General features: G+C 41.0%; 1 protein-coding gene across 9 annotated transcripts in view; it reads left to right on the top strand.

Moving 5' to 3' along the window:
• Positions 1 to 22,373, top strand: part of DGKB (diacylglycerol kinase beta) — a 272,726-nt gene that overhangs the window by 227,261 nt on the left and 23,092 nt on the right. The gene's annotated exons all lie outside the window — the stretch shown is intronic.

Here is a 22,373-nt window from a genome sequence, read left to right as displayed (position 1 = left end):
AATATCCCATATGCATACAATATAACAAAAATATAAATAGTGTCCAGTGTGCATCAGCATATTAAAGTATGACAACCAGATTGTGTAAAAGGTGCAAGAAAGCTTTTTCTGCCTCTCCAGATAATGGTTTTTGCCATGTTGATAGCACTGAAATGCATAGTTATTCGATTTCTCTTTTTCTAATGGTGGAAAATATCCTTTGGATTTGGCATATGAATGTGTTTAGTATTAAATTGTGCCTCTGGATTGATAGTATCTTTGTGAACATGAAATCAAATAAACTCTAGAAAACTTTGCCCTTTGCACATGCATAAAGACAGCCTTTACTGGTACCCCCAGACCACCAATTAATTTAAAAACTAGATTTTAGTCTGAGGAGGTAGCAATTGAAGAACAGACACATGCAAACTAGGGTGAGTCTCTGATATACTCCTTAATGGATTAGAAACCCTGTGAGCTTTTGATGCTTACCGCTCCCACTACTGATTTAATATCACAAGATAGATATTCCTAATCATACCCTATTGATATAGAAATCTTCTGTACTTGAATGTTATTCTGTTCCATCTCACTACTGTTTGCTTCCAACTACAGAAATGGTCAAACAGGTGAATTTATTTTAATGTGTCCTGGGTAATTGCCCTTATAGTATGGTATTGAATTTCTGTCACTGAGGCCCCATTTGTTCAACGTTTTCTGGATTATGAACACAGAACTGGGGATTTCAAAGTGTTTGCTCCTAAAAAGATCGATTTCTGAACATTTTAATTGGGCAGATAGGGATACTTTGGTTGTTGTAACGTGAGCCTTTCTACATACAGAGGATATTTATAATTCATCCAGGTTAACTGACTGGTTGAAACTGAGCTGAGTCAGTCCTAGGGGTATACAGTATTTTCCCCAGTTGAGTCTTCTTTTTTTGCTGGGGGGGGGGAGGCTCGGGTATATTGAATGGGGGGGGGCGGGAAAAATGTGTTTCCTGAAAAATCCCAGATCCCAGTACTGGTGCAGTTTTTGATTCTAGGATTTTCCCAAAATCTCAGAATTTGGGAGTGTCCAATAGATACAAGAAATGGGGGAGGGTGGGGTGTATTGACCATCAGAAGCTGACTGCTCCCGACAGACACAGTTGATCCTGGGCTGACTTCTCTTAAAGCCTGGTTTAAACCAGACTGCAAGAGAAGCCAATGCCAAGCCAAGACAGAGGGGAACTCTCAGCTCCTGTGACCCTGGCCAATCTTGCGCTGACTTATCTTGCATTTTGTTTTAAGCCAAACTGCAAGAGGAGCCAGTCCCAGCTGAGGTGGCACAGAGCTCTCAGCCACGGCTGTCCCATTGGATCTTCTCTTGCACTCAGTTTAAGCCATGCTGCCAAAGAAGTTCAGCTCCAGTTGATCCAGGGATCAACTTAATACCCCCAAAAGGCAGCTCAACAGGATACTATGGTTGATAATATCAAAAGGTCATATGTTTCCTGTCTAGTTCTTGACGAAAGTCATCAACCAAGGCAATCAAAGCAATATCTGTTTTAAATCCTGACCTGAAGCCAGAATGAAATGGGTCCAGAAAAATCACTCTCTTCCAAGAACCTCTGGAGCTGAGAGGCAAAAACACACTCTAGCACCTTGCCCTAGAATGTTAAAAACTGGATGGAAATTTTCTAACATTGTAGACTCAGAGATAGTTCTTAAAAAGAAAAAACAGGTCTAATCGCTTCCTCTTTGAAAATGGAAGATTCAACTCCCATGGTCAAGAAAGCATTTACCACTCCCCTAACCATTCAGCCATTCTTCCTATGGCAATTCTTATCGGGCAGAAAGGACAAAGGGATAGATCTCTCCTTCCCAAGTGACTACTTGTCTCTGCCCATGAGGAGAATGTGTTTAGGGGTGATTGTGTCATCTGCCTATTTCAGAGAATGGACAGATCCTTGACAGAATTGTGAGCAACATAACTTAAGGACCACTTTCTCCCATACAAACCTACCCACTCTCACTGATCATCCTTGAAAGCCCTACTTTGGTTGCCTCCATGATCTGAAACTAGATGGTTAATGACTCAAGAAAGGGCCTTCTCCATTGTGATACTAAAATGTTGAAACTTCCTCCCCAGGGAGATTCATCTGGCATACCCTCAATAACTGTGTGACCCTCCTCCTTGTAGGGTTGGTTCCTTATATTAATTAAATTTTATATTTTAACTGTGTTTTGTTTTTATGTTTATCACATTGTGTACCCTAGTTAGGTGGAAAGACAGCATAATTTTTTTAAGATAAAAAATAAAATCAACAATACTAGGTATTGCACACCAGACAGTGTAGCTTCTTGTGTTCATTGTTATGGGTATTTGACATTAGGAAAAAGTTAACATCTAACCCACCACCACCACCACGGAACTTCTGGAACCACCATGGTGCCTGCAAATGAGGTTTCCTGGTACCCATTAATGAAGTAAATTGCCAGTTTTTGCTTTCATTCACTTAATTAGAAGGAAGAACTGGAGGTTCTTCAGAAGACCCAGGAAATATCACCTTTGCATCTGCAAGAAGCATCCTTTTAGAAACAGCTGCCTACATCCTAGAAGGGATCTTGGCTTGAAACCAGCCCTGTATTTTGTGATTGGTGCCAGTACACCATGGCAGCCATTTTGCAATTAACTTTGGTCCCCATGACATGCTAATGACCATTCTGAGCGCAAATGGACTCAATGAAACTGGGAATATCTTGTTCTGAAAATGAGAGTAAGTTTGTGAACATTTTCTTGACTTTAGTATGCCTGTTTATTTGCTAGAATTCCTGTGGTGTATCTGCTCTCTGCCTCTATCACATTTATAATAGAGGTTTATGGGAAGCTTGTCAGTGGACAGTCTCCCCCTTGGGGCTATGATCATGACTACATGATCTTTTGGCCCTAACTACTTTTTAAATTCATCATAAAAGTAATAGAGAATACAAGTAATAAAGGTATTATTGCCTCCCTTAACTACTGATTTTGAGATTTCTGATTCCTACCCACTAACACACGCATGGTAATATAGGAACAAAACTCCTTGAGTTTAAGAGAGGAGTTAGGGTGCTTACAAATTTACCGTCAACTCCAAAAGGCATAGAAAGTTGAACACATGAAGCTACCTTATAGTGAGTTAGAGCAGTGGTCCCCAACCCCTGGACCGGGGACCAGGATCGGTCTGTGGATCAGTTGGTACTGGGCCGTGGCTCCTCCTTGTCCTCCTCCCCAGCTGCTGCCTTGGGGGCTGCCCTGCCTCTCTGCCGCTGGCTCACCTTTGGTGCTCTCCAGAGGCCGCCATGGCTGGGGCTCCCCCTCGGCGTGGCACTGCACAGCTGCTGCTAGCAGCATCTCCCAGCAGGCGGCGGGAAGTCAGGGGCACCAGTGGGAAAACAAGTGGAGCAGGGGCTCAGTCAGTGGTGGTGATGTCTCTCAGCAAAATACTACCTCCTTAGTAAAATTGTCAAGCGTTGACCGGTCCCCGGTGATAAAAAGGTTGGGGACCACTGAGTTAAAGCACTGATCTATCAAGATCAATATTGTCTACTCTGACTGGCTACAACTCTCCCAAGTCTTAGGAAGAGCCTTTTCATCACCTACTACCTGATCCTTTTAACTGAAGTTACCTAGAACTTTTTGCATGCAAAGAGATGGTCTACTACTGAGCTATGGATCCAGAGCTGTCGGCACTCACTTTAAATTCCATGTCATTTGAACAGTAAATACATGCTATAGCTTATTGGGCTTGCTTACAACTGTCTGTCTTTCGTTTGTTCGTTTGTTCATTCTTTCTTGTCTCTCTGCTCAATCCTATTGCAGGTTGGTGACAAAACAGAAGCTAGGTCAATAGTATGCACAACTGCAGTAAGATACATTTTTGAAAAAGAAATTAGCCTTTAACTCTTGCAAAGCTTGTCTTCAGTTGCAGAGCACAATTTGAGTGCATTTAACAACAACTTAGCTTGTCATGTCTATAAATTCCAGGTTTTTCCTCCCCTGCAACACAACCATGATAACAAAATGACCTGGGGTGCAGGCAACTTCGATCACAAGTAGAGTCATACATTCTACTTTTTAGACATGAAATTCTTAAATTACTGTTTCCATAAGATACCTTTTCTTACATCATTTGCCACATATTTGTGTGAAGGTTTAGCCAGAGGCAGTACCTTTCAAAAACTGTTCCCTTCAGAATAAATCCCTGATTTTCCTTGACATGTTTAAGAGCCCCCAATTCCTGCCAGATGGATGCTTAGTGAGTTTCAGCTGTCCCCTACTGATTGCTGCCAGTCTGCAGGAACTGATGTGATACCTGCATAAGATATGCCAATTAACAGGGTTGGGTTTCCACAATCAATACAAAGGTGCTTCTAGTAAAAGAAAAAAAAATCTCACTTCTACTTAACAATGGGACTTTGTTTTGTGAGTGGGTGAGGGTTGTTTGCACTTTGATCACTAGGTAACACTACCCAAAATGGTTCCTTTAGACCAGTGGTTCTCAAGCTGGGGGTTGGGACCCCTTTGGGGGTCGAATGACCCTTTCACAGGGATCGCGGCAAGGCAAGCAGCTTGGCCCGGGGGGGGGGGTACCACCAGTGTTGCCACTCCTCCTGCAGGTGTCTGTCTGGAGCAGCAGAAAAGAGTGAGATGGGCATGGTGGGACAAGAGGCAGAACTTAACTGAGAAACCCTGGGGGGGGGAAACAATTTGTATACAATAATGAACAATGGATCTTCACGCCATTGGTTTAATTTCTGTGAAAGAAGCCTTGTGTAATTTTATGGTTGGGGGTCACCACAACATGAGGAACTGTATTAAAGGGTCGCGACATTAGAAAGGTTGAGAATCACTGCTGTAGACTGTTAATCCAGAGCACCAACTAAAAGTATGCAGTTCTAAGTAGACCTAAACTCTTAGAAAGATGTGATTTTGCTTGGGATTTCACTGAAGGAATGCAACAGAGGATCAATCCTAAACACATCTACTGAGAAGTGTCATTTTTTTCAGTACGGCTTAATTCCAAGAGAATGTTTTTTAGAGTACAACCATATTTTCCTACTTCTGGTCCCACGTTTTACAATTAGTGCTTGAGTTGAATCTGAATAACACTGGCATTTATATTTTCAAAGGAAAGTTGCCAAATTTTGCAGCTTTGCCTTAATAGAGTTTGATGCAACTAGGAAATGTTATACCTATTTTATACCTATAAATATATAAACCAAGTATACAATACCTCCTGTGCTCCATTTTAAGACTGACAAAATGAAGACTTGGGGATTTTCTATCATACACTGACATTTTATCTTTTTTCTCTACTTATTTTTTTGGTACAAAACATCCAGCCTCATGAAAATTCCTCAAAAACTTAAACATTTGCTTACTACTTTATGATGTTTTGATATCAAATCAAAGATATTACCAGGGATGCACTGGAATGTTAGAATGACCCAGGGACAATCTGAGCAAAGCCCCAGCAGCTCTGAAAACACTTCAAGAACCACTTAACTTGGATATAAGCTACAGAAACAATTATAATAGCAACAGGTTTGCCTGTAGAAGCCCCCAAACAAGTAATGTGCAATAAACTAGCCAGGTTTGATCTAAGACCCAGAATTTGCAATTGGTGCAAAATACAGCTGCAAGGGTCCTCACTAGGTCATCTTGCAGTGCCCATGTCCAGCCTATGCTGTGACAGCTTCTGGATCAGCTTCTGGATCAGAAGCCAATTAGCTTCTGGATCAGGTTCAAGGTCTTGGTTTTAACCTTCAAGGCTATACGTGATCTGTGTCCTTCCTATCTGAGGGAACGCTTATCTCCTTATACCCCACACAGAGCCCTTCACTCTGTGGATATGAATCTGCTGGTTATCCCGGATCCCTGGGAGGTGCACCTGGCCTCGGCCAGGGCTTTTTCAGACCTGGACTTGGCCTGGTGGAATGAGCTCCTGGAAGAGCTGAGTGCCCTGATGGAGCTTTCTGGGTTCCACAGGGCCTGCAACATGGAGCCCTTCCACCAGGCATTTGGTTGAGGTCAAGACAGTAAGATCAAGTCCCTCCCCCTTGTAGCCCCTTGTAGTCTGTAGCTCCCCATAAGCTAAACACCACCTGTGGATATCTATTAGGGCAACAGAGACTATTAGCGCAAGGGTTGAGGGTTCACGTGGGGGAAGTAGACTGTTGAATGTTGCCACCAATACTGCTGTACTGGGGTTTTATTTGTTTTATTCTTCTATGTAAACTGCTGGGCTGAAAGTGGTGTTATATAAATATAAATAATTACAGCCAGTTGCCCCACTTCAAAGAAGAGGATGCTGTAAGGTTGCCTCCATGCTTGAGAGGAGATGGATGGAGCATAATGGGTTTCAATTATTCTCAGCATTTCACAATTAATGATACAGCTGCCCATCAGTCTCCAATTTTGATATGTATTTCCTTCACATGTTTTCTCCCAGGGATTAACCACATAAACTAAGCCTGTTATTCCTGTTTGGTCCTTGAATCTGTTCTGTTTTCATTATGATGTATACAAATGTAATGCCCATCCTATACTTAGGGATATGCATTCAGCTAATCTAAGCCAAAAAAATACCCAGAAAACACTTTATTGGTATTTTTAAACTATTACTTAAGCTGATTACAGACCTAATTGGCTACCAGCATAGTTGAACTTGACTAAAAATGGAATTCTTTTGACTTTTGTTTGGGAACGTTCAACTACACTGATCAGCTTGGAGCCGCAGGAGCTGAGAGCTCCCAGACAGGTCTGCATGTGGTGGGGAGAGACCTGCTGATCTCTTCTCACAAGATCAGCTGCTCAGCAGGCTCTGCTGGGAGGTCCATCCTAAACCGGGCTGCCCAGCAGAGCCTTCAGAGAGACCTCTTCCCACAGGAAGATTAGTGTTTCAGTTTAAAGGGCTCCAAAAGAGCCACGGCTATTTTTAGCAGCTAGGCTGCTGCTTTGCTTTCTTGGCATTTTTTAGTTCAAGTCTATTGGACCTGAAAAAAATTGCATTTCTGAAAAATCGCAGATCCAGTATTGGGATTTGACTTTTTTGAGAATCCTGAATTTTTCCTGGATCCAATAGACCCAAGCCAGAAAATACCATGGAAGAGTGGGAAAATTGTACACCCCTAGTATGGACTCTTATACCTTGAATGAAAGTTTGTTGATCATAAAGCTGCAACTGGACTCAAACTTTATTTCAAAGTAGATATATTATGTAAGAGAGCCTCTTGTGGCGCAGAGTGGTAAGGCAGGAGACATGCAGTCTGAAAGCTCTGCCCATGAGGCTGGGAGTTTGATCATAGCAGCCGGCTCAAGGTTGACTCAGACTTCCATCCTTCCGAGGTCGGTAAAATGAGTACCCAGCTTGCTGGGGGGGGGGGTAAATGGTAATGACTGGGGAAGGCACTGGCAAACCACCCAGTATTGCATCTGCCATGAAAACGCCAGAAGGCATCACCCCAAGGGTCAGACATGACCCACTGCTTGCACAGGGGATACCTTTACCTTTATATTATGTAAACCAGGATTTTAACAAATATGCACAAAAGGGGGGGTGGAGTTCAGTTTTATTATTAATGCAGTGCCATCCGCTTTCATGACTCTTTACCAAACTATTCTACCAATCATGATCTACATTAGAAAACTTTGGCTCAAGAGAGCTATTCTGATAACATTGAGAATTGCCGAGCATGCTTGTAGTTTTGTTTTCATACAGTACTTAGAGAATTTGTGATGAGCAGGATGTCACAGATAATAGCTTACTGATAATAGATGCACCAACAATTTTAGGATACCTGATAGCTTGTTTATAGACAGATTTTGTTCTTTTTGATTTGCTTCTAGCATGCAAATCCTTAGTTGGCGGTCTTAGTAACAGAAAACAGTGCGGAGGTGTAGGGAAATAAGTGAGCCGTGACAAATAACAAGCATCATTTGTTTATACGTTTGCATAAGTGTCCTGTCTCGATTTGATTATTTTGTCCTGCAGTTCAGCTGTGAATCAGTGGCAACCTTGCCTAGTCTGCAAACAAAGTGATGAGAACTCACACTCCTGCTTCTGTGAGTTTGTTCTCTTCATATTAAGAGCTCTTGAGAAGGTGTTTTCTATGCTGAGGGTACTGCCTCAAAGCAGTTTCCAGAAAATGTATTATTTTGATCATTAGTGCATTGGTACACAATCGTACTGGATTTGACATCTTTTCCTTCTACACACTTCTGGGTCTACTAAAGTGATAGAATGTTCCCCATCACAATAGATAAGTTATTATGATTTCTATGTAACTCAAAACCGTTTCGCTTATAATGAGTCTATTCTCTGAGTTACGTTGTATAGTGGCCAGTGGCTGGCTATGACAGAGATGCAAAGAAACAACTTAGCCTTTGTCCTCCCATGTTGCCGGACTCTACTCAGCTTCCTTTGAATTGAAGACATAATCAATAATACAAGCTGCAGCCGTTTCTGTCCCTTTCTCTGGCAGTCAGTCATTTTCCACTGTAAAATCAAATCTGCAAAGCAGCTTGCGCTAACTGGAACCAGCAAGGCTCACCAATGCCTATGACACTTGCACAATGTCCCATTAGAATCAGAAAGTCATCTTGGGTAAGTCTTTGCATGTATTTCTTTAGGCTTTGTTTGCATGAACAGAATTAATTATGGTTATGCCTAAGGTTAATTCTTGGTAGTTATTCCAAATTAACAACCTTTGGCTGACCCTCAAGTTGCTTCAGAATCTCCTGCCTCTTACTTTCTCAGGCTGCCTTTAGGTTACACTGAGCTTGCTATAAACTCTTACCCTCATCTAACGTTACCTACATGATGTTACTAGTCCTGGGATTGCTTACATAGACCTTTAACATAGTTGAGTGCTAAATTATTCTGTAACTCTGTACCATAGTTATAGCTCACTTGATTTATTTGGCATAAATAAAAGAAAAGTTGAAGTTGAGTAGTTGCTACCTTGCAGTAAGTGATTACTACAAGCATGCTAGACTGTAACTGGTTCTCTACAAGCCTTAAAGTTACACCATTAAAAGAATAGTAAATTGCTTTCCTTATTGTCTAATTCTAAAACTCATTCACAAATGTTAAAGTATTCCAGTTTATGGTATATTTTTGTACAGGGTACTCTCAGACAGAGTATCGGGTTCTATTCTGTAGCCCATTGCTACTTTTCACAGGACCATCAGATGTCCCAACCTGCCTTGCACCATAATGTTCAAGGCCATTTCATCCAATTTTACTGTGCTCGGTCCTTTATACTTAAATGTGCCATCATGAACCCTCACAGTATCCTTCCAAAGCGCATGCAGAATTTTAAAATGTGCTTCAATTATTGTGACGTTAAGCAGGAACACGCCACTGATCTGTGACAGACCCTTAACAACTGTGAATGTATTTGGAACTCCACAACAAACTCTACCAACCCTCACATAGCTAAACTGTGTTGTACAGGTTTCCCTTTTAATAAATGTATTAAATGCAATCCAGAATTATCTCAGATGAAACACAGTCATGTCTGACTTTGCTCCACACTGTTCCTTTTTATGAAAGAATATGCTATGAGGCACTTCTTCCTTCATCCTCTGCACACTGGAGTTCACTTTCCCACAGTTATTTCCCAGATGAATTCAGTGCAGCCATTTCATGAAAATAATCCTTTGAGACCAGATTTTCCATGTCTGTTAAAAATAAAAGAGCTAGTGATGTAACTATGCAACAGCTCACAAAACTGCCATCAATTTCAAAGGGAGCTGTGAACTTTTTGTGCCAGAAGTCCAAACTGAAACTATTTTTCCAGGATGTACTTTGATTTATGAAAGAAGAGGGAATAATGGAGCTACACAATTAGTAATATTAAACATGTCCATATAACATGCGCAACAAGTGACTGGGAGAATCCGTCCATAGTAGGCTAGAACGCTCATTGTTTTATTTAAAAGTCCCTTTCATAACAGTTAACTTTATCATAGGAAATTCATTCCTGCATTTCTTCTTTGTTTGCAGAGTCTTTCAAACCAGTAGTGGTATATTTTTAACTTGAATAGCCAGTTTGGTGTAGTGGTTAGGAGTGCGGACTTCTAATCTGGTGAGCCGGGTTCGATTCTGCGCTCCCCCACATGCAACCAGCTGGTGACCTTGGACTACTCTGATAAAGCTGTTCTGACCGAGCAGTGATATCAGGGCTCTCTCAGCCTCACCCACCTCGCAGGGTGTCTGTTGTGGGGAGGGGAAAGGGAAGGTGACTGTAAGCCGCTTTGAGACTCCTTCAGGTAGAGAAAAGTGGCATATAAAAACCAACTTTTCTTCTTCTTCGTCTTCTACTGAAAGTCTGCTTTTGTACTGCATGTATTTGGCAGTCTCTTTGGGATGTTACAGTGTCACTGTTTCCAGTCAATACTGGGAACAGACATCAATGACTAAAGTCAGGCATCTGATGTTAGGATATATTCCTGTATTCCTTTTGTTCTATGTGCTTGTTTTATTCAGATCCCAGGGAGTTTTCTAATAAATTACTTTTAAAAATCAAGCAAAGATAGATGTTAATTCTCCGTAGACATACGCAGAGGTTTCATGCCCATAGTGGGTAGAAGATATGAATGAGGAAATGAGAAAACAAAATCAGAAGAGGTCAAAGGGTGCACATATTGACTAAGTGTATATAGCATCAGAACCAGATTATATGCTGTCATGGATGGATTTTTAAGGACCGGCCAGATAAATTGTTGAACCAACAAATTATCTAATCAAGAGCAGCTGAATGATCACTGGCAGCTGTTGTCTAGTATCGCCATAGATTGACCTACAGTGGCAGCATTACTTTTGCAAGAAGAGATTGACTTCTAGTTCATGAAAGAACCAATAATACAGCCTCACATACAAAAATTGTCCCAGGTTACCACTATTAAAACATTTAGTTTAAATGTGCTAGGAATTTCACAACAAACATACCTTGTTTGAACTCCTAAATTATGTGTGTGATGACCTCCTGATCAGATCAGTTGATGTTTCCTTTTCAAGTTGATTCTGAGCAGAGATTCTCAAAATAATGCCTGCCAATACTTTTGCTGGTTTCCACTGAGCAGGTGGGGCCAGTACTAAATAAGTCTTGCTACTGGTGCCCACATTCAAGCTGCAGGGTTTTCTGTGGTTCCAATAGCAACCAATGGCCACTGGAGGATCAGGAGAACTGGTAAACACTTGGCTTTTTACTAGCCCGTGGGAACTTTCACACTCCCTATGTAAACTGCTGTGGCTGCTAAGAGGTTTTTGTTATCATTTTGGATATAACCATTTTGGCCAGCAGTTGCAGACTGAATTTTTTCCCACCATATTAGGCATAACTGATCCATTTTTTTTTGATGCAGGGCTGAGCCTTTCCCCCCTGAAAAACCTTTTCTCCTGTTCTCCAGTGAGCTTCTGAATTATAGCAGAGTAATGTTCAAAATGTTTATGAAGTTTCTTTTTAAAAATACAGATTTTTGATATATCACTGTAACACTATATTGGTATAGCACAAATGTTGGAACCATTTCTTTTATAAAACCCTGTGTAGCACTAGAAGAGGGGTATTGTTTGAAAAAGAAACAAACACATAAATAATATTTAAAACTTCTATTCCTAAATCAGTTTGCACAGATTCAAGGTAGTGATTGCAGCAGCCATTTTGGCTTTAGAGCTTTCTTCTGTAGCAGCCAGTTGGGGATGATTCTTATCTTCTCTAAAAATTCCAAAGGTGCTCACAAGCCTTAAAAGTTTGAGGACCCTTGGTCTTGGGCATGACACCATGCCAAGCAAATTTGCACTTCTGCAGTAGCCGCTTGGTAGCTTATAACTATGGTTGCCAGTCCCCTCCTGGGGACTTAACAGGAGCAGGCGAGAAGCCCAGCCAGTGTGCAGTGTGCATTTCCCTACCCATGTAACCAGGAAATGACATCATCACATCAGGGATACCGGAATGGTGTTTTGCTACTTGGTCAAAACACTATGGTATATTTGGCTTCTAACATAGAGTTGCTCTGACAGTCCCAACATGATAATGTCACTTCTGGGCCACATGGACTGTGAGGTAGAAACATTGGTGAATGTCAGCTGGAACTCCCTGTTTTGGGGGTAAGTTCCCCTCACTAGCCATCTGATCCCTACCTCCACCTCCACAAGAGCTAAATTATCTCATTTACCAGAGTCATCTAATATGCCAGGGTAGAACCTGCACTTTCCCCCCCAGTTCTTGGCCTTCTGCCGCACTGAATTAGATTTCCATTTTGATTTTGGGTGCTTTAAATTTTTCCCTCTGCAACATCCATGATTGATCCACAGTGACCCGACCTTTCCACTGTGATATCCAGGAGCGGAATTTGAAGACCTGGCTTTTAAAGCCCCCAGTATAGTGTAGATATTCTGTGTTTTGCAGTTTAACTTCCTGCCCTGTGCCTGCAACACTGATGTAACAAAGCAGTCTTCCCTGATTGGCCAGTGCTTCAGTTCAAAGACTTCCTGGTTCCCAGTTGCAAGGCTTCCCTCCCAAAACTTATTTTTGCCCTCATTTTGGGATGTCCAGAAGCCCACACTTCTCTCAGGCTCTTGGATATATTTCCCCCTGTGAAGCTGCTGTCTCCAATCCTCCCCCCCCCCCCGTTCAGAAAAAGAAAGAACCTCCTGCTGTTCTTGGATCTCCTCGCCGCTCTGAGCTTACCTAATCAAGTGCAGAACACTTTCTATTTCAATTCGGGGGGGGGGGGATAAGAAGAAGCAAGACCCACGTTCAAATTGATCTGAATTCAGCAGGTTCAACAGTGGAAAAAACAATGTAAGTGCAGAATCAGCCCAGGTTCTCTCCCAGGACAATGGTCATTCAGGTAATTCAACTTAATCAACTTGTTTAAGCACAGAATCTTGCAATTCATCCTCTTTGCATCTTTGCAGTTAGATGCATCCTTCAAACGACCAACAGCAGCTGGACAGCATTATCTGTGTTTTGTACTTGCACAGTCAGTGGCACTATTGGAAAAGGACCACAAAGACTGACTGCAAAATTAGTTAGGTCCACAGGCAGACAGCAAAAACACACTGATGTATTTGCATAGTAAGTCTGACCCAAAAATCTTCAATACATTTCCCCTCTTTGTATTATGTTGTTCTTTAAATTGGAAGCAGTAGCATAAGAGTGGAAAGAAAAGTATCTGTTGTTAGAAAGCTCCCTCATCATATAAGAAAGCAGAGTAATCCTGAAAATAGATATTGAGATTTGCTTGAATGCAGCCAAACAGCTCACCTTATGAATGGCTCCCTTGCTTACAACCAGTGAGCAGAACTTGAGCCAAACTAACAACAATATGTTCAGGCATAATTCTGCCCTTATCTTGAGGAGAAGCAGTTGCCTGAAATGAATACTGAGTGAGAAAAGAATCCGTCCCACCTCAGAATAGTCATAAGAACTTGATCTGATTCATGATGTACATGACAAAACTATGAGTTAACTTTCACCTCTGTAGAACACTCATACTCTCAGGAATGATTCATGTTTCTCTGAAGGCAGGCTAATATGTGGGTTGAGGGGACATGTGCTGAGCTTGGACACATAGTAAAATAATTAAATGATTTTGGACCACAGGTACCATTGTGGGTTGGCATTTTAACAAGCTATTGCCAACCAATTTTCATAAACCTTTCAACTGTTGTGGTTAAATGGACCAAGAATCAGGACTTCATTATGAAGCTCTCTTGTTGCATACATGAAGCTCCCACTGCACACCTGAACTCAAATCCCAGTCCTTTGACCTACATTCCAGCCCACTTTGAAGAGGTTGTGTTGAACTAGCTGCGAGTTTCCTTTGAACAAAATTAGTGAGGAAGGAAGAGTAGATACAGAATGATTTTGTAGACATTATTCAGACTTTTGTTAAAGGATTTTTTTTCCAAAGAGAAAAGGAGAAAAAATAAAATAAAATCAAAGGCATCAATGGTATCAGAGCTCTGCCTTGGCTACATGCCTAGAATTTCAACATTCATCACAAAATAAAGAACACCAAGTTCCCCAGATGGAAGAAGCGATAGATTTGTTAATATTGTTGTTACCATTGCTACTCTATGCTGAAAGAAGAGACAAATTGAGGCCTGTTTTAAATTAGAGTAATTGTCTATAATGCCCAACTTCTACTCCATTCCAGAATAGTGGTTACCTGTCAACAAAAAGTCCTGTGGCACCTTAAAAGAGTAAATGATTGAAGCACAAGCATTGTTAGCAAAAGCTTACTCAAGCAGATACATTGGGAACTAGATTGTTGACATACATGCAAGCATAACACAAGCAGAGTAATTTGAGACACATTATCATATTACAGCCCACAGTATCACACAATGAACCACAGAGCATGCATACAACACACTGTTGAAATCAGGGATGGTCCAAAAGTATTTTGTCATCTGTAGGGCCATCAGTTCCTTCATGTTCCCACTGGCTACAATGCTCATTAGTGCTTTTATTCTTCTGGCACCCAAGAAGCTGATTAGATGGCTTGGGCAGAAAATTGAACTTAATCCTGTCTTCCTCAATTTAAAAAAAAACCCTTGTTTATTTCAAGGGTAGGTGGGCCTACCCTTATCCTTGCTCTGGAAACTGCAACTGGTCCAGAATGCCAGAGTTCTTACAAGAATTCCCTGGAGGAATTCCCTCCAACAGCTGCATTAGCTTCCAGTTGAGTTGTGGGTTAAGTTGAAGGTATTGGTTCTTACCCATAAGGCCATCTGCAGTCCAGGTCCTGCATATCTGAAAGACCACCTTTCTATACTCCCCAAAATAATACTACATTTTGCTAATAGCAATTAGCTGGTGGTCCGAGGCCTCAACCTGGGCCCCACCTGGTAGAATGAGTTCCCAGAATACATCTGGGTCCTGCTGCAGCTGGCACAATTCCGCAGGAGCTCTTTTCCCAGGCTTTTGGTTGGGGCCAGTAATATGTTAATATGTACAGAGTCCCACCTATCCATTTATCCATCTGCCATTCACTGTTACAAGACGTCTAGTCTGACTCTGGTGAAATCAGCAAGGGTTCTGGAGATTGGGCTGCTGATGTAGATATCCTAAACTTGAATGTTGTTATTTGGTTTTTATTTTTTAACATGTACTTTTAAAAATTTAAACCTCAATTTAACTGGTACTATATTTATACGTTATTGTACACTACCCTGAGCTGGGTTACCAGGAGGTAGGAGTGCATGGCAGTGGTGGGCTTAAAATCAAATCAATCAATCAATCACAAATAAAAACATACACCCAATGTATAGAGGAGGTGTTGCAATAGGTAGTAGTTTGTGTGTTTAAATTTTAAAATATTACTACCCCATCCTTCTAGATTTCAGAGCTGCTGTAGGCTATACAGACCTACTTATGTTTAAGCTCATTCATTTTGCAGTCTTTAGATGTGGCAAATTCTGTAGAGGATCAGGCTGACAGTTTTTAATGTAATTCTCAATTGAAAGTCTGCAAGTGAGATTTCTGGAACAGAAATATTTAATTAGCTCATTGCTGGGAATATATGTTACTCTGTACAGTGATACATATAATACCCTGCATTTGTTATTTTAAAAATTAGTTTAAATCTTAAAGTCATCTTCAGAAAAAAACAATTCTATTTCACTTATGTTGAATCTCAAGATGCTTGTGCCAGATGGTATTTCATTTCAGGTCAGAAAATCATGGAGGAGTCTGGCTTTAAAAACTGAAGTTAACAAGGAGAAAACGAATAACAAGGCATTGCTAAATTTGCAATGGCTTCTTTCATGGAAAATTGATCCTTTCTAAAGTTTCATAGAGTGTTATTTACTATTTATTAAAATGAACTTTAAAATCTTTATCTATGGCCAATCCTATTTAACAATCATATCAGACTCATTAGATTTAACTATTTTTAAAATTTTTATATTTTGATCTTTATTATTGTTTTTATGTTTGTTTTTAAATGTAGGAGGTTTGGTGGCTAGTATGACAGCGTAGTGGAATGTCAGTTGTCAAGATGATAAGATAGTCCTTTTCATAAAGGAGGTGTTTACAGAATCAAAAACAGAGTACACTTTTTCTACAATTGTAAGTGGAAGCAGTGTTTCCTTTTTCCTAGAATCATAGAGTTAGAATGGGCCATCTAGTCCAACCCCCTGCTCAATGCAAGATCAACCTAAAGCATCCATGGTAAGTATCTGTCCAGCTGCTGCTTAAAGACTTTTAGTGAGGAGCTCATCACCTCCTAAGGCCGCCTATTCCACTTTAGAGCTACGCTGTGAATCCCCCCCCCCCAATATTTAACTGGCACCATTCTACATGCAGTTTAAAGCCTTTGCCATGTAGGGCCATACCGTATTTGCCGGCGTATAAGACAACTGGGCGTATAAGACGACCCCCTAACATTTCCACTCAAAATATAGAGTTTGTTACATTACATTACAGTACTATGGGCCACTATGGGCAGCTATGTCTATCCCAACTGAAGTGCACCCGGCGTATAGGACGACCCCCCCACTTGGAGGCATGTTTTTCAGGGGGGGGAAAGTAGTCTTATACGCCAGCAAATACTGTACTTTTTGCCACAAAAACACTGACACTCATTTTTGGCATTAAACAGGCCACAACTTTAATAAGTATAACAATTGAGCGTTGAACAGCATGGGGATAAAGGAACCAGCCACATGGTCCTCTGGCCACAAGGCAGCCCAATCTTAATTCAGCAGGTATGCACAGGGCTCCTCATGCCCCCAATGACCTGTTGATTATGATAGGGGGGTGACCAATTTTTTGGGAACCCGTTGAGGCATGAACCTCTGCCAGGTTCCGAGCCACCCAGAAATGCAGATCTACCGTCAAGACACATCCTCCATGAGTGATGGTTGCCTGGCTCCGCTTACCCACAGCCTGTTACGGAGGCCCCCTTGCTAGAGCATGCCAGCATGCAGGCTGGAGTTGCTCACAAAATGGTTCCTCCCCATGCCCAAAACCTGCAAGTTGTGACAATAAAACCGATAAAACTTCAATCTCCTAGTTTAAAAAAAAATTAATTTGTCTATCTAATTATGTAACATACATACTCGAAGTGAGTGACTGAATTTCCAACAACAACCCATAACTGAACAATAATAAGAACAGGTTGGGAGGGTGGGCAATCATGGTGGCAGAGAAGCGGGAAAGTGGCTGAAACTTCTCAGTCCTTTCCCTAATAAGGCAAGGGCAGAGGAGGCTGGGAAGAGCCGATTCAGCTCCCTCATCCCCCAGCCTCCTCCTGCCATGTGCCCCACTCTGCCCCAAGGAAACTGTGTTTTTTCTGGGTGGCGGCTTCCCCGCAGCGGCAAACGCGCCCAGGGTAAGTCCCGATCGCCCTTACTGTGGGCTCTACCCCCTGCTGCCAACAGGAACCACTCCCAGGTCTCTTCCAAGTGACAACCTTTCAAATGTTTAAAGACAGCAATCATGTCCCCTCAATGAGGACCCAAATTGTTCTCCTCCACTTTTATTCTCACAACAACCTTTTTTGGTTTTAAATTGTTTTTTCCATTTTTGTGAACCGCCTCAAGTTGGCTAGCTGGGAGGGACAGTGTATAAGTCTAATAACAAGCAAACAAACAAACAAACCCAATGATGTAGGTTAGAATGAGAATATATGAAAGGCTCATGGTCACCCAGCAAATTTTTTCCATGGCAAAGTGGTGATTCAAGCCTTGATTGCCCAGAACCTACTCCAACATTCCAAACCACTGGCTCCAAATTATCCATCAAAACCATCAACCTGCCTACAAAGGCAATAAAAGAACAAGGGATTCAAAGGCAGCGCAAGCAGAAGGAATGCTGAAGAAACTCTCCTATTGGAACTCAGTACAGTGCCTCCCTCCATTCAAAATTGTATTCCTACCCTTCAGTATCCATTAGGAAGATTTGGAAGGGTAATAGATGTAGATTTCTTAATAAACATGGTTCATGAACCTACAAAAATGTAATCCTCTTATTTCTCCGCCCCCCCCCCAAATTTGAACAAAGTAAGTAGGAAGATACTACAGTTCTAATAAGTGAGAACTGAATGTTTTGAGTCCTGTTTTCTTAATAACTGCCTGCATTAGAATGCAACTATTAATTCTTTACAGTCAATAGTAACTGTATCCAGGAAAGGCCTCTTAAATTTTTGAACTTTTTAAGGACTAATTATTTTCGAAGAGAGGTATCCTCCTGCAGCCACAAGCTAATCCAATATATGTACCCCACTGTGAATATGTTGATGCTCTCTGGAACACATACATAAAAACATTTAGAAGCCTAAGTTGCTGGATGCTCTTTTAAATTAAGTATTTGTTCTGGGGATAGGCTTGGTACCAAGATGTTGGATTTAATGTACTAAAGAGGTAGTGTTAATTCTCAATGCATATAACTGCTTTTAGGAATAGGATGTTTTCCTCAATTAGGATAGGAAAAGGCACAGAATTATAAACATCATTTAATAATTCAACATTAGGTTGAGGAAGAGAAACTACATGAGTGAGGAGGGACATAGAACACACTGTCCTAATGAGTACATCAGGAAAAGGGTTATGTTTTTTTCAAAAGCATATTTGAATGATCTGTTTTGAGTGTAGTTTCAAGATTTCCCAAACTTGCTGGTTGAGGCAGAAGGCAGGTTTGCCAGGTATTTAAGTTGTAAAGCCTAGGAACCATCTTTGGACACAGCAGAGAATGGGGATGTAACATGTGGCCCTAGTGATCGGTGGGCAAAATGAAGCTTCCCAGTTGGCCAGACTGAGTACAGAGGAGCATAGCCTTCTGTCTGCAGGGTAGTCCATACCACTTATTGACCTTCAGGCTGTTGCTCTGCACTGCTTCCACTTCTCTGCTTCCAACTTCTCTAGAGCCTGTTGACCTAGAGTCAAATGTAGGTTATTAGAGGCCTGGACACGTCCTAGGAATTCGTTTGAATGACTTTACCAAAATTCTGAAGTAAGTATGCAACAAAACCAAGTCCTATAAACTCTTCTTTAGCAGCAGGGGATTTTGAGAATAATTGTTACAAAAAATTCTGTTCTTTACATAAAAGTTGTAATTTTATGAGGTCTTACTTCATATTCAACTCTCTACCTCAAATATGAAAAAAAAAATTAAAGGTGGCCTGGTTCTGGAATTTACTCAACAGCTCAGAGCTCTATAAATGCTATCTTCAATTTATTAACTGATAATAATATTGAATTACACTTTTTGTTTACGCAAATTGCATCCTCTCTCCAAGAAGCCAAGGAATATTTTACAGCCTATTGGATTTATTGTGAGGGAAGAAAAATTGTTTGGTTTCCATCTTCAGACCTAAGCACCAGTATGGGGAGGACTGAAACCTACCACACAACCAATCCAGGGCCAGATGTACAATATAAATGCTGCAATCCATAGTATGTAGGAGTATAGGAGATAATCTGATGCACACAGATGCTTGCAGTCAAGATTTCTCAAGCTTTCCTGATATTTCCTTTGCACCTGGCACTGGAGGTGTCGGCCATGCCAGTTCAGTCCCCCAACACAGATGTTCTTGTTGTGCTACTTTGTCTATGGAACGTTTAAGTTGCTGTTTAGCTCAGCACTGCACACATAAATACTGTAATCCAGAGACCACCCATTTATTAGCGCACCTGCATCATTCACTTCCTTTTCATTCTTTGCAAAGTGTTGCAAGTTGCCTTCTGCACTTCTGGACCCTGTGCTGAGGCCAATTTTTTTAGAATAAGATGTAAAAGATAGTCCCATGTCTTTCCTGCGGATGAATGCCTGGTACTATAGAAGGGACCTTCCTGTTTTAAAAATATATAGTCACCATGAAAAGGCCTCAGAGTTGTAAAGCACATTCTAGTTAGTGCTGCATCTATATTGTCATGGTTTTAAGAAGCAATGTTTTAAAGGCCTCTATTCTCTGATCTGAGCCCTTGACATACAAATGCAATGCAGAAAGGCACTTGTTCACATACTTAACTTTAAGGACATAAATAGCCCAATTGAAGTTGGCTACATTAAGCGTGTATTTAAGCCTAGAGTATAGCCCTCAGTATCAATTATTTCAATATTTTTCCCACACACAAAAAAAAGGAATCTTGCCAAATATTATCAGGCAATCTTTGCCATTCACTGTTATCAGCAGGGGGTATAGAACCCTTCTACCATGAAACTAAAATATGGGCATAAATTATGTAAATTAAACTATGTGACCTAAACTTCCTTCATCTACATAATGTGGGATGACTTTTCACAGTTGTCCAAGGTGCTGCATTTCCTCTCTAGGGTAAAAGCATAAGCACTCCCCTTCATTGTCATAATATGAAGAAATCCATCCCTAGAGTCCACCTATAAGAATGTACTGACACATGAGCTAGTTGACATGGTGGTGGAAGAAGAAAAATGAGTGGCTAAAATTGAGATTGAAGAATTGGAGGTTGAGCATTTGAAGACTTCCGTGAAAGACAGAACACAAAGTACAACTGGAACCAAAACAGGGAATCTGCCCTAATTAAAGCTATGATTGTCAGGGTTTTGTGACAAACTAGTGTATTCAATCAGATTTGTTACCCAACTAGATATAAGAGTATACAGCATCCCTTACTCACCTTTTGTTTCTGATCCTGTTTTTAGAGATGTCCTGTTGGATTTCTGCAGCATCTAATTTTCTTTTTTATTCTGTGTAATATAGTAAACACTCTAGTACTTGGATGGAGATTCCTTTTTCCAGGTCCTTTGCTCTGCTGTTTGGCCTTAACACCACTAAGATCTTAACATGGGCTTTTCTCTTCCTATAGTATAACTCTTAATGCAACAATTTGAAGTCTGAGAAACTGCAGCCTGAAATTGAATTCTCTCACATTTGTGGTGGGTTCACCAAGATACGTGTGCATCAGAGATCCTCAAATAATTTTGGATAAGTGTTTTTTATTTTATTTTTTATTTTATTTAATCATTGTATTTCTATCCCGCCACTCCCACAAGAGCTTGTGGCAGCTAACAGTTATAAAAACCCCAATACATAAAACCCCATAAAACCCATAATATTATAAAACACAACTCAACCATCCCCTTAAAATCCTCCAATCGGTGGCAAAAAACATCCTAAAAACCTCAGGGTGGACGGAGGGGCTTCTAATCCGCTCCTGGGATGGCAAGAGTGGCGGGGGGGGGGGTCCAGATCTTCTTCCACGCGTCGGCCTCAACCATAGACCTGGTGGAAAAGCTCCATCTTGCATGGCTGAACGGCAAAAGTTCCCACAGGGCCCGTAGCTCTTCCGGGAGCTCATTTCACCAAGTAGGGGCCAGGACCGAGAAGGTGCTGACCCTGGTCGAGACCAACCACGCTTCCCGGGGGCCTGGAATGAGCAACAGATTTGTCCCTGCAGAGCCCTGTGGGGAACATAGGGTGAAAGGCAGTCCCTAAGGTATGTATGACCCAGAAGTGGAGTATATCAGAAGAAGAGATGAGTTAGGAGGTTCTTTTCTGCCCTTGGTTCAAAGTGACTTTCTGCTCTATTATTTTTACTTTAAACTTACATGAAAATGTATCATTTATTTGTTTGTTTAAGAGGTTTCTCTTAACAAGTGGGTCATATCATCAGAGTCCTGCTTGAAGTGTGTTAACAGTTAAAATAATAAATGCATTATAAAAGCTATCCATTAAAACAGACCGATGAATATAAACAACATAAAGTCATCCATAAAAGATACCTCACAGCAGAATCAGACCATTAAAAAACTGGAAAGAAAAGTCCCCATTTAAAAATGGTCCTTTTTATTTAGTTATTCATTTTAAAATTTGTATTCCACCCTATCTTCAGAAACTCAGGGCAGATTACAATAAGCTAAAATACATATAAAATTCCAGAAATTCAAAAAAAATGTAAATTAATTAATATTAGATTTAAAACATTAAAACACAAATTAAATATTATAGTTAGCCATATTGCTTTGTCCCTCATGGTAAATTGGAAATAGGAGGGAGGAGATCATACAAAATAGCCTTCATAAGAGGTTTTGAATGGCGGAATCAGACAATGAGGCCAGTGACTCCCAATGTTACTTCAAGCCTCAACCTTAAAAAGATATTTAAGCCTAGTGCCTACAAAACAATAAAGTAGGTGCCAGGGAGCTTCAAGGGGGTGGTATCACCACAGAAAATGACCACTTGTCGTCACTTGCTGTGCTTTTGAAGGTGGAGGCATGGAGAGCAAGGCTGGAGAGCCAGATCCTTATTGGTGGGCTCAACAGTACAGGAGAAGATACCCTGGTCTCAAGTCAATTAGGCATTTAAGGTAAGAACAAGCACTTTGAATTGTGCCCAGAGACATATGTGTAAGCACTGCAGATCTTTCC

This window comes from Paroedura picta, chromosome 11 (genome assembly GCF_049243985.1).
Source record: "Paroedura picta isolate Pp20150507F chromosome 11, Ppicta_v3.0, whole genome shotgun sequence".
In the NCBI taxonomy this organism is placed as follows: Eukaryota; Metazoa; Chordata; class Lepidosauria; order Squamata; family Gekkonidae; genus Paroedura; species Paroedura picta.
Note: the sequence above shows the minus strand (reverse complement) of the source record. Positions and strands in the feature narration are given on the sequence as shown.